This window comes from Electrophorus electricus, chromosome 10 (genome assembly GCF_013358815.1).
Source record: "Electrophorus electricus isolate fEleEle1 chromosome 10, fEleEle1.pri, whole genome shotgun sequence".
NCBI classification, from domain to species: domain Eukaryota; kingdom Metazoa; phylum Chordata; class Actinopteri; order Gymnotiformes; family Gymnotidae; genus Electrophorus; species Electrophorus electricus.
The window spans coordinates 6,794,687-6,809,327 of NC_049544.1; positions in this window are offsets into that span (position 1 = coordinate 6,794,687).

The following is a 14,641-nucleotide window of genomic DNA, read 5'->3' on the forward strand; positions in this document are numbered from 1 at the left end:
GACTCCAGCGACTGGGACGTACATTTTTTTACATAAACGACAACGGCACTCAGACGTATTACAAACGATAAATCAACATGTAAACACGATGAACACGCAAACGTCTTAAGAATGACGAAAAGAACATTAACACGTCAGCAATGACCATGCCTGCACATTTTGACACGGGTTTAAAACATTTAGAAGAACAAAGTGCAGGTGTGCGCAGGTGTGGTTACAAACAAAACAGCCCTCCCACTGCACGTGGCGGGCCAAACCACGTGACTCGGGGGGAGGCGAGTGTTCCGTGACAATAAAGAAATATATATATAAAGATGTCCAGATTTTACACACACACACACACACACACACACACACACACACACACACACACACACACACACACACACACACACACACGTGTGTGTGTGTGTGTAAAATCTATTAATCATTAAATCTATCTATAGATAGATAGATAGATAGATAGATAGATAGATAGATAGATAGATAGATAGATAGATAGATAGATAGATAGATACTGCCAAAGAGCAACAACCGATGGAGGTTTAGGCTTGCTGTATGCTAACCTGAATACCTCTTCAGATGAAGAGAAAGCTTATGGCTTTTGCATTCATACCCTGATGAAATACATGTGAAATGCTTGCTACATCATCAGTCTGCTTGTTCATTTAGAGCCCTCATTATTCTTAGATGACCTATTATCCTTAAATGATCTCTGTGCTTGACAGCAGCAGGTTCACTGTGCTCCCTCAGCAGAAACAGCATATGTCTGCCTTTTACTGTAGTACACCAAATTAAAAGCAAGAGAAGGATGAAGTGAATTAGAATTTAGTAACAGAACTGCCTGCAGTAGAGCAGGCAATTACAATGTAACAGATTGGTCATAGTTATGATCTGATGTCCAAATAAATTTTCAGCATGTGAGAAATAAAAAGAGAGAGAGAGAGAGAGAGAGAGAGAGAGAGAGAGAGAGAGAGAGAGAGAGAGAGAGAGAGAGAGAGAGCTTTAATGTAGTATTAGTGGAGTGGGAATACAATGGCAGTCTTGGTATTGCCTCTAGGAATTTAATTAAATGTGGCCACTGGGGAGAGAGAATATCTCAAACAAAGACACAGAATGAGAGTCAAATCTCTATTATAGGAAACCTTCATCTTTATTCCCATTAAGCACTGAGTTCTTTAAACTACTTAAAAGTACTACACCGCATACACACGTCTGGCCCAGTTTTTCAGAGCCAAGTCTACAACTGCGACCCAGGCAATGTTATGGAAGCCTGATCCCTGTTATTACCTATGGACTGTTTCTGTTCACTATAGGGATTACATAGTATAATTTCAAGATTAATATTTTAGAATAATATTTAAATTAATATAAAATTAATATTGATATTGTAAGGTACTTGATGTTTTGCAGTTTGGACAGCCATATTTGTGTGTATGTTTGTGGATCTGTGTTTAATTACAGCATGTTTCCTTGCCTGTAAACAGTTTTGTGTTTTGTGCATATTGAGACACTTAATTTTCTTGATAGGGCCTAAATCACTCCAGTACCTTGGACATCACTGTTGATTTTGATGGTGCTACTATTAGGTCAGCTCAAGTTGTTAAAAACCTTACATGTCCCTTGACCCATCAAAGATCATTGGGTTTCATATCAAGTCACTCACTAAAAGTGCATTTTAGCATCTGCGAAATTTTGAACACCTTTGCCTTATGCTCAGTGATAATGATGCAAGAATGCTGATAAATTTCTTCAATTTTTCTTGCATCAAATACTATAACTCTTTTTTTTTTCTCTCCTTGCTAAATTAAAAAAACGTATTCAGTACATCCCAAACCTGATAGCTAGAGTCCTTACATTTATCAAACATACTTCACATATCACACCTATCCTTCAGCAGCTTCACTGACTACCTGTTATCTCCTGGATTAAGTATAAAGTCCTTCTACTAATTTTAGTAACTCTTCATGGTCTGCCTCCTACCTATATCTCAGCACTCATTCAGTTATACTGTCCCTCTCGCACATTTAAATCCTCTAGCCCTGGTCTTCTTGCTGTCCCACAAACTTAATTAATCTTTTTAACTATAAATGATACGCCACGTCAAATTTTAGCCGTAGGCTATTTGGTGCATTTAGCAAGACCTAGTCATGCTGTAATCTGTCAGAATTTACTAAATCTCCAGACTGCATGGACTCTGCTCTCACAGGCTTTGGACTTGCATTATGTGACATTTACTGTAGTGGTCAGTATTACCAGGCCAAATCTGCAAGATCACATTGCTGCAGGTGTATAAAAAGTGTAAGGGAACTTCAGGTTGACTTGTTTCCACGGTTAACATTAATGCCAAAATTAACACCAGAAGCAAGATATGCACAGCTGTCATAGTTTGTCTCGTTTACAGTAGTGTGCATTTACTAACTCAGAGGCAGAAGGGTTCATTACCTGATCCGATGAGTAAGGCTCTTCCCCTCCAGGATCTGTTAGAGGTATACAATTTATCTTAATTCAAATACATAATAAGTTACATTGCCATAGCCAGTGTACCTATTGTTATTAAAGAACAGAAGTTATAATAACATTTAAAACAACACATCCATCATCTCAAATGTAACATGTTATTTCAATTTAAATAAAAATCTGTGATCAGAATCTTTCTTATTTTGTCAATGTCATCACATTAATTTGACGAGCAGTCTGCTGAAGCCTTTAACCTAAACTGACTTTCTCAACGTTTGCTAAAAGTGTAAATGACCCCCTTATGGTCTAAATTAATAGCAGAATTGACAGCATTTTCTTGGGAATGTTATCATGGAAGATATATAAAAGATATACGAAGACATATTAAATTTTTATTTTTCAGTGCTTGTGCACATACAGTTGGCCTGAAGTGCCTACCAACCCACAAACTGCAAAATAAAACAACCCAGTTCTGCCTAGGGCAGAAAACATGGAAATCAACAAGCTTTTCAGATTGGGCTCCCCTTCCTAAATCAATTTATATCCTATTAGAGTTATACCAGTCCCGCCCATCTGAGTATCTCCACCCACAACTTGAGAACTAACTTCATAAAACCCACGCAAATGGAAGTTAGCTGCATATGCCACATTGTCATGGTTGAGCCCTCCCTGGCTTCTCTGTTTCCATGGTACCCTCTCTTGTGTCTTCGCTTTGCTTCCTCGTTGTTTTCATTCGGTCCCTCGTTTGGTTTTCAGGCCTGCCATTGTCATCTGCTGTTTCTTGTGTTCTAATCAGTCTGTGTATTTATGCCGTGTGTTTCCCTAGTCTTGTCCATGGTCATTTGCCCTAGCCCAGGTTGTTCCCCACAGACCGATGTATTTGTTCTTGCCATTTGTATGTAGTCTATTTTCCTATCTCTTTGTCTTCATCCTTTGCTTTGTTTATCATGTATTGTACATTTTGGCTCTGTGATTCTGCACCATTCTATAGACTCTGATTATGGATTTGTCCCTAAATCATGCTCTTCTCAGAATATTTATCTGCCTCATGTTCGCTCAGTGTTACACAAATATTCAGTAGTGCTGACCCGTCAAAAACAAAGGCAATCAGCAAGATGTCGGCACCCACAAATATCAATACGCTAAATCCAGAGGTTCCTTGAGATGAGAAACTCTTGGAAAATGAATTCTGAATTTCAAAGTTATCTGGTCCACTTTGCCAGCTGACAAACAAGAACTCTGATTGCTGTTGGCAAATAATAGCACCAAGATGCATTTGACACAGTGCTGGAAAACCAGGCACAATAACCTGTGACGCATCACAATTTGGTCGAGGAGTAGAGTGCATAAAAGATGGCGAGCCAATTGCCTGTGCATCATGTACGCTGACACCGACTGAAATGCATTATGCACAGATTGAAAAAGAGCTGCTCACAGCTGTGTCTGCTTACAGTAAGTTCACTGACTGCATTTATGGCAAATTAGTTACCATAAGCACTGACCATTAGCTTCTGGTAACAATCATCAGAAAGTCAATCCACACAGCTCTTGCAAGACTCCAACACATGAAGTTATAGCTATAAAAATACAAGATCAACATAGTAAAATCTGTACAGCTGACACAATGTCACAAGCTCCAAGCTCATCTACACAGCAACACCCAAGTTAGGAAAAGACCTTTAAGGTCATGAATGTCTGTGACATTTTCTTATCCCACACAAAAGAACAGACAGCATTACAACAGAAGACACAAAAACAAAAGCCGGAGACAATATTTTGGCCCACCATGACCAAAGACATAAAAGAGGAAACCCAATCATGCACTGTATGCAACAGCACCAAATCACACCATCAGAAAGAAATTACAGTTACACCACGTCCCAAACCTACTATGGTCAACAGTAGCAACTGACATCTTAGATTGGAACAGCCAGCATTACTTAGCGCTTGTTTATTCATATTTTGAATGGTGTGACACTGACACTCTCCATGACATAATTTTGACAACAGTCATCAGAAAACTAAAGAACTACTTATGGTAATTTCCATAAGTGACTTTGCTGTTCATGGATCACCACATATCTTCATTTCAGACATTGCCAGACAATTCACAAGTTGCCCGTCCTAAATCTGCTGCAATGCAGGATTACACACACAACTAACAGTGTAGAATAACCCAATCTAATGTCTTGGCAGAGCAATCTGTCCACATAGCTGATGGAAAAGTCAAAATAGGGTGGCAATGATGTTTACTTCTACCTGTTGAATAATAAGGAACATTCCAATGGACTCCAAACTCAGTTCATGTTCCCAGAGTTTATCTAGACAAGCGTGCACAATGCTTCCTCTTTGGCCTTTGAGAGAAACTGTATCCAATCTTATACCTCATTGTTTCCAAAACACTTTCCCACATACAAGAGTCATATTAGACTGTAAGGAATTGCATGTGCAGAGACCTAGCTCAAAAGTCTTCATCTCTGAAATATACACTACAAAGGTAATACTACGTTAAATGGCCTAATGGGCATCTCTCCATTAGGAAAAGTGGCATTTGTCAGTGACCTTTACACAGGTTCAATATTTGACAAGGAGATAACAGGAAAATCAGCGAAACTGTCAAAGTCTTCAAAACTGTCATTGTCTGGACACTTGATTTCCAGAAGTCCATAGGTTGGTGCTGCACTAAGATCATCTCTGTCAAATGAGAAACCCAGGTGTAGGGCATGGGGGTTAATCACAAATCTGTAGGGGTAGACTTAATTTCCAGTTGTGTCCTTGTCCTTGTGTTCATCAGCAGAAACTGGGTCCATTTCTAGTCTTCCCTTTAGTTTGTGTGTGTAACAGGGTAAAACAGTTATGTAGTAAAATTCCTGGTAAATGAGTCTGGCACCACCTATCTTGTGTCATCTTATGCAGTTCTGTAAAAATTAGAGAATTCTGTGATGTTCGCGGCAGAACAGATTATGCACTGCTGTGAGTAAGTACTGCTCCCTTTGCCAAGTTCAATAAACAAAGAAATAATGACGTATTGAGAAATTGAAGCGACAATAACTTTTATATCAAATATCAGATTAATAAATACGCACATACTCAAAATTACAGTTATATGTATATATGGATGCTCTATCAGTTATTTTTATAGCTGAAGCTTTTCAATGGTAGTTTTTACTAATATTAGCCTGTTTTATGTGGGCAGACGCTGCACGCTGATGAGACTACAAATTAAGACATATTTTGTGGTTGCCGTACCCATTACAAGGTCAGTGTTTGTTTTTCTTTCAAACCTGTGTAACATGAAACATAATTTTAGTTTATATTTACAGGAACATACTACCAAGCCAGGCCGCAAAAAGTTGGGTAGTACGCTTAGTTTGCAGATGCAATACCATGCGGTCGTACCGGACTGTGATTTTTGTTGTACTTCTGACAGGTGGAGTAATTTTGTATTTTTAATTTTTTTTGTATCCTTTTATTCTGATGAATTATTACTAATGGTACAATGTTCTTTTGAAAATGGACGATTGTGATGTACGCTCCAGCTGTGTCTACAAAGTAGATATTGATTGTTTTACTCAAGGCAAAACAGATTTTGCACTGCTGCGAACGATGCATGCTGACAAGACTAAAAATTAAGATTTATTTTGTGGTTGCTGTACTTATAACAGATTACGCACTGCACGCATCATCCACTACTAAGTGCCCTTCCTGACTCAAGATGGGTGCGAGTATAACAGGTGCACAGTTTCTCTTTTATGTTGGCTGCTAAACTGCCAATGTCTCTCACCCTGGAGCCACTTCTTTGATGATGATGTCAGGTCATTTGGCTCATAGTTGTTAATTGTTACTGCTTTATCCTCTGGCTTCAATTTCTCCTTGTTCTGTTTCAGACTGTGTGACAACCAGGCCACTGTAGTAGTATGTTTCAATATCATTTAGGATAGTATTAAAGGGGAACAGAAATGTGGTAATAGAAATGGACTGTGAGTTTGGTAAATCAATATAGAATCTTGTGGAAGATCCGATTGCTGCATCTTACTGCAGATTGAAGCATCCGCAAATTCACCAATGGGTAATGTAAGTGAAACACGGCAATACAAATTGGAGACAATCCCCTTAGAAGAGCACTTTTTGTGTGGTAGTGCATTGGCCATTGATGGTTTCATTTTGATGCTCTCACAATAATAACTGCTCTTGGGCTGAAACCTAATATCCTTGATGGAACATATTAAGTTTGAGGCAGAGATGTTTTACTTGCAGCTGGGATGACCAACATATACGCCATTTTTATGTAGTTGACAAGTGTGTAGAGCAGGTGATAACACTATCAGGTGATTACACTTAATTCCACAATCCCAGGTGATTACACAATACCAGCCTAGACTTGCAGGTCCATGCTGTCTTACCAATGACTGGCTACTGGAGGAACAACTCCACCTGTAAGAATAATCAAGGTGGGTAGATGGGCATAGGAACATATTGTTCTAATAGTCTGTTCCAGATGAGTCTCGCATTTCCATACTCTCTAAAGAGAGTCTAGTGCCTTTCACCACTTCATATGGCCAAGAACCACCTACTATTGCAGGAAAATCACAAGCCTGCTATTTTGGCATGACTTATAGAAGGAGGCAATCTTGAAAACAGATACAATATAAACAGTCCCTTAGGAAATCAGAAGTATATGATGGAACAACTAGATGTGGGAAGTGCTGTAATGCCAACAAAACAGTTGGAAAGGCATTCATAGGCATAGCACTTCTCTCCACTTTTTAATGCCCACGAGCAGTTCAGGCGTTCCAAATATGTTAAATGGCACAGATACAACGTCAACATTAAACTCTTAATTTTATTTTGTGTAGCCCACAGCTATACTTTTGTGAAGTCTAAAAGTATGAAAAAGTGATCAAATTATGTTACTGAGATTGACATTAATTATTAGTTTTAAACAGGCAACTAAACATTGCCTGTTTAAAACAAATTTTTACCTGGACACAGAAAGGTGAACTGTTCATACAAAAAATCAAAATGAATGTGAATGAAGCAGACATGTTTTAGCAATGGCCTCACTCTGTCATGCCACCCCTTTCCCTAGTTCACCACAACTCCCAGCATTCTGATTACCACCCAGAGGACAGCCCAGCCTATCAGTAACAATTCACAAGATCCTCATTACCGGATTATTAACTGCACCTGATACTCATTTACTCATTTAACGTGTCACTTCCATACACTCTCTGTGAAGTATTGATACTGTTTTTGTAAGTGCATACTTAGTGTTGACCAACTCATTGCTCTAGCCATTCATTTGGACCGCTTTCTCCAGGAAAATAAACTGCACAGAACAACCAATAGTCATTTCACCAACCCTACCATGAGAATGGGTGGAACCACATTAGTGGTACATTTACATTTACATTTAAGGCATTTAGCTGACCTATTTAGTGTGATTCCTCTCGCCTCACTTCTGAGGAGAGGCGACGGCACCTACAGGAGGGTCTGTGCTTGTACTGTGGGTCTTCAGGACAGAGAGTGCTGTGTCAGACCCAACAGATTTTCTGCACTAACCCTTTGAAAGCTAATGTGGTGAGTATTCCCACAAAGAGGTTGGTTTCCAAATCGTTGTTGATTTCTGTCTTGATTGGCTCTCAGTCCCTGTCTTCTATGTTCACAGCTCTGATTGATTCCACAGCCGAGGGTAATTTCATGCACACCTGTCTGATTCAAGAACTGCACATTCTTGTGAATCCTCTACCAAAAATCCTCCACTTGGCTGCCCTTGACGGAGCCCCAGTAAGGGCTGGATCCATAACTGACTGCACCAAACCCATACAACTCTCTACCAGTGCACTACATTTAGAACTCATACCCTTCTTGGTGATAGAAGCCTCATCTTTCTCCATTATTCTGGGTCTTTCATGGTTGGAACAGCACGACCCCAATATTTCATGGTCCAAAAAAAGAGTTCACTGTTCTCCACACTGTTTCAAGAACTGTTTAAAACTTCCTACTGTCAACCTGTGTTCCACCACCATAGCCCATCAAGTGACCATCCCTAGTGAGTACCAGGATCTACAGTATTTAGTAAATAAAATGCCGCCCAACTGCCTCCTCACTGCCCAGATGACTGCACCATAGAACTTTTAGAAAGAGCCACTTTGCCTAAGGCATGCATCCATCCACCCAAGAGGAGGAGAGGGCTATAGAGACCTACACCGAGGAGGCCTGGAGATATGGATTCATCCAGCCTTCCACTTCCCCTATAGCATCAGGCTTTTCTTTGAAGAAAAAGGACGGGGGTCTCCACCCATACATAGATTACCGCAACTTGAACCAGATTTCCAAGAAGTATACTTACCCTCTGCTACTCATTCCATTAGCACTCGAGCAACTCAAAGATCCCAAATATATCACTAAGCTTTATCTTCGTAGTGCTTACAATTTGGTTTGTATTAAGAAAGGGGGTGAGTGGAAAACTACACTCATCACCACTAGAGGTCACTGAGAACAAAGAAATGCCTTATGGCCTCAGTGTAGCACTTTCAGTGTTTCAGGCCTTCATTAATGATGTTCTTCATGAGTTCATTGGGCAGTATGTCATTGCCTATATAGATGACGTTCTAATATACTCTTCTGATATAGATACCCATGTGCAACATGTGCGTTCTGTACTTAAGAGACTCCTTCATTGCGGTTTATACGTTAAAGTGGAAAAATGCGAATTCCATCTCACGTCTACTTCGTTTCTGGGGTATTTAATCAGCTCCAGTGGACAATCAAAAAATCGAAGCTATTCTCAGTTGGCCAGTCCCTACATCGATTAAGAAACTCCAGAGTTTACTTGGTTTTGCTCATTTCTATCGATGTTTTATAAGGAATTTCAACAGTATAGCAGCCCCTCTTGCAAACAAGCTCTGCTGGAACGCAGAAGGAGAACAAGCATCCCACCAAGGCTTTCAAAAGGGCTTTCACTAGCGCTCCAATTCTCAAACATACTGATCCCTCAGTCCCATTTGTTGTAGAGGTAGATGCTTCTAATGTAGGGAAATGGCCTGTATTGTCATAACGAGGCAAGAAGATCCTCCTCACAGGACTATTAATTAAACTTGATGCTCATTTACTTGGTCTACTTAAACCTGCCACCCTTTACAAAGCATTGCCACTTTGTAAGCATAGCGAGTGTTTCCTTTAGCCTTTCTGTATTGCTGACCTACTTCCGTTTGTTTATCTATGTTTTTTGTCTGCCCCTTTGGATTCGACTGGTTTCTTATACTGTTCTGGCTTTCGACCAGGACTGTGCTATTACTGTTTGTGATGCTACCTGGCTTTGTTCATCCTCATTTTGTTCATCCTTTGTCCACTCCTTTGGTTTTTGCCAATTTTTCAACTGCTCCTGCTGTTAATTCTGGTAGAGATGAAAGGTTTGTTGTGCACACTGGCACTGCTATGCTAATTGATGTCTGTTCCACCCATTCTGTCACTGCTGGGAAAATTCCAGTTTAGGATTGTACACTCTAGTCTCTAATTTGCCCCAGGAGCCATAATACTATTAACACTATTAGTTTGTTAGTTGACTGTCTGTCAAATGAGCTTCATGTTATTGACATGAAAAATGTGGGAGTAAAATGAGTGGATGTAGAATTTTCCAGAGTGTTTCTTATGCATCCCTTTTCAGGTCAGAATAATGCCTAGGTTCATTCACCCATAGTAATTTATGCTGGGGTTGCTGGAGGCCCTTTTACTTTCTGATTGTGTTCCCACCACTAATTCAGGTCTGCAAAAATCACGATCATGAAGTGTTTTTGAAAGAAATATCATGCATTCCACACACTGTTCAAAAGCCCTTGCATCCCTTTACAGACCTAAGAGGTTTGTAGGTGATGCCAATAATTTGGTTCTGCACTGCTTTCTGCACCATGTGGACACCTTTCATATTTATTTTTTGTAGACTTCATCTAGGATTTTAATACTGTTATCCCTACAGAGGTTTAATGAAAAAATAAAAACTAAACTGAACATAAACATGCACTAATGCAAAACAAATGGAAGATTAATAATAATTGACAATGGTAATACAAACATAAAGGGCTTTTAAAGGAAAGAACATAACAAAATAACATGCAGGTGGTACAGCGAATGAAGCAAAATGGAGACATGTGTAACAAAAGTCACATGCAAAACCACCACGGTCTGACGGAAGCTACCAGCAAGGGGACACCATCACAACATCTTTCACTTCTCTGACAAGTGGCACGCATACAAGTTACTGCATAACAGTAACAATCAAGGGGTATTTTGCACAATAACTTCTATTCAGATTAAACTGCATTTCTTAGTGCAACATATTAATTTGAGATTAACTAATATTCAATACCTGATATTATATGAATACTCCATTATTTGTCCCACTGGTGAATTTATACATTTGTAACTACTGTGTTGTTCTAATGCCACGTTGTTTATGGCTAAAGGAAATTCCTTGTATTTCTTGTACTTGGCAAATTAAAAAATCTGATTCTGATTTAATTTCTTTTGTATGTTTGTTTCTTTTTTTACATCTAAAATGGACTGTGTCATGGGATGCTTCCCCTGATTGTTTTTGTTGTTCCCTGATTGTTCTTTTTCTGTTTCCCAGTCAACCAGGCAGTGAAAGTGGTTAGTGTGTAATGCTAGCACTCATCTTAGCTGTCTTGGACCTCTGCCATTGGATGAGTTGGGTTGTTATAGTTACAGTTGAGATCCACGCCAGAGCTGATCTAAGAGCACTGCTAAAGGTACATTGCAGATTTGGGAAATTTTAGATTGAAGTAATTTCAAATTATGAATTCTTTAAGTTTAAATACTCTTTATCTTAAAACACATTTTATCACTTTATAATTCCTGCAAAGAGCAAAAAGAAATATTTACATACAATTTACAAACACATAAATGAGCTTCCTTTAGCAATGCACATAATGCTGTCGTAAACAAACTCTTAGAGATTTAAAGGCCAAGGCTTTCAAGAAAGGTTTACCATTATATAATGCTTAGTGTAAATGTGAAGGCTAGGATTAAAGATTTGTACGTCTGTCCTCTGGACCGTTTGTAACCCTTCATCTCTCCCTGGCAGACTGATGAAGAGTATAAGAAGATGCTGGGCGTGTGGATGCCTGTGTAAAATGATCCCTGGTAATAGTCAAATATATTTTCAAATCATTAATAATTAAGTAAACTAACAATTATATGTTAGCTAGTTCTGGGGCCTGGGAGCGTTCAAGCACACAAAAGGCCACCTAGCCTGCAACAGCTTTCTGTTAACATAACATATATATGCAGGCTTTAGTGAAGGGAAAAAATAAAATGTTTTCTATGCAATCTGCTTACAGTTTGCTTTCTACATAATGCAGTTGCTTTACAAAGAGTTCATGACACATAAAAGCAAGTCCTAAGTTTTCACTTTCTGATGTAACACTTGGATTGATAATAACTGTTGGATTGTTCGATTGATCAGCAATGTATGTTACTGGGCTTGACCAGACATGCTGAAAAGCAAGGAGAGGTTTAGGCTTGCTGTATGCTAACCTGAATACCTCTTCAGATGAAGAGAAAGCTTATGGCTTTTGCATTCATATCCTGATGAAATGCTTGCTATCATCAGTCTGCTTGTTCATTTAGAGCCCTCATTATTCTTAGATGACCTATTATCCTTAAATGATCTCTGTGCTTGACAGCAGCAGGTTCACTGTGCTTCCTCAGCAGAAACAGCATATGTCTGCCCTTTACTGTAGTACAGCAAATTAAAGGCAAGAGAAGGATGAAGTGAATTAGAATTTAGTAACAGAACTGCCTGCAGTAGAGCAGGCAATTACAATGTAACAGACTGGTCATAATTATGATCTGATGTCCAAATAAATTTTCAGCATGCATATGTGAGAAATAAAGAGTGAGAGAGAGAGAGAGAGAGAGAGAGAGAGAGAGAGAGAGAGAGAGAGAGAGAGGGGGGGGGGGGAAACAGAGAGACATACACAGAAAAAAGCTTTAATATAGTATCAGAGTGTAAGGAGTACAATGGCACTCTTGATATTGCCTGTAGAATTTAATTAAATCTGGCCAGTGGATGAAGAATATCTCTGATTTTTTAAAACTACTTTAAAGTACTGCACCATGTGTACACGTTCAGCACATTTTTTACAGTCTGTAACCGACCACAGGCAATGCTATGGTAGCTCGATACATGCTATTGCCTATAGATTGTTCCTCTTCAGTGTGATTACATAGTTACTCAATGACTCTTATAAGGGTAGGGTGGTTTTGCATTTGGACAGCCTTTTTCGGTTTGTTTGATATACTTATTTGCTTGTTTGTTTGTTTACAGCATGTTTGCTCACTTGTGAGTATAATCATTCCTCAGTGGAAAAAATGATGATTGGCAGATGGTATATATAAAATCAAATCAAAATTTGTTTATATAGCACTTTTTACAACAGATGTTGTCACAAAGTAGCTTTACAAATGTCCTAGTCCAAGTCCGCAGTGAGCAAGCCAAGGGCGACAGTGGCAAGGAAAAACTCCCTAGAGCATAAGGAAGAAACCTTGAGAGGAACTAAGACTCAAAGGGGGGGCCATCCTCCTTGGGCCATTTGCAGGTACTGCTTGGTATTTAGGCAGTGTTTGGGTTTTGGAATTAGTATGATCATTATTCTGGAATTCCTTTTTGTTTTGTTTTTTCCCTACATGTTTAAATTTATGTTCTGAAAATAAGCAAAAATTAAAAATAAAAATGACAGCAAAAGGGTAAGTGTCTATTCATCAAATTTGGATATCTGGGGAACAATTAAAGGATATAGAGCAGAAACAGCGTGATGAAAATAAAATGACAGAATATGCTTAATATGCTCCAAATGTGCTTTGCTATCATTTATACATGTTATTGATATAGAACATTGTATAGTGTGGTTTTCAGATTGAGAACTTCAGGAACTTCAGACAAATCATGTATAAATAGATATAAGTAGATGGATATCATAAACACCACTGAGGAGAAGGTCAGAATGAAGCTTGATGTCACTTCTACAGGCACAGAGGTCTTAACTGGCCTTTGTTACATCACTTGCCCTGAACACCCATGTTTATTCTTCCTCCATTAGCTTTTGGTAACAATGTTGAGAGAGGCATGGAAGCAGGATGCATGTGTGAGAGTTTTATTATGGCCCCCAAGGATAATATGATTAGATTAAATTTATGAGCTATGAATCTCCTTGCCACCCTTAGAACCCTCAAACCACAGCTAAATGCAGCCGGTCAAACACTCTCTAGGGTGCCTCTATAGAAAGTGGTGAGGACTGATGTTTTCAGATGTGCTCTCCTCAGCCACTGTAGGAAATCTAGATGCTGGTGGGCTCTCTTAACAAGAGAGGAGATGTACAGGGACCGGGTCAGGTTATTATCAGCAATTTTAAGAAAGTCCAATATCCAGTTGCACAGGAGAGTACTCATGCTCAGCAAGCTCAGTTTGTTGACCAGATGCTGGGGAATTATTGTATGGAATGCTGAGCTGTAATCAGAATTCTTGTTCTCCATATGTTCCGGGCTCAGGTGGACTGCACTAGATAATGGAGCGTTTTGGGAAGTAGGTAAACTACAGTGGGGCAAGTGAGGATGGTGTAACAGATGTGGATTGAAGTATTTCATTAAAATGAAGGGAGTGATACTGGGTGATAGTCATTTGCCACAGTCTCTTTGTGCCTCTGTGGTCCTGAAAGTGATTCTGGATTATTTATTTTTTTTGGTCTGTAGCCTCTCGTTGCCCCCCTGATAGCCCTATTCATCTTAGCTCTTGCAGACCTAAGTGCAGTTGTGTCACCAGATTTAAAAGCAGTGTTTCTTGTTTTCAATGACCTCAGTGGTCATCCACAACTCCTGGTTGCCTTAGACAGTGTTCTTAATGACACAGACATCATCCAGACAATTATAAATGTAGCCTGCTACAGCCTCAGCGTACTCTCCAACGTCCGTGATTTGATCTTTGTTCTTGGTCTGGTGTACATAGCAGGGTCAAGACGTAAGTCTAAGACGTCAGCAGAGCTGAAGTAATCCTGCAATTGCTGACATGGCCTTATCTGTCCAGATGTTCAGATGTTGTCTGGAGGAGGGCCTTGTTCTGGTGAGTAGGGGTCTGTAGGATGATAATAACATCAAAGAGATATGA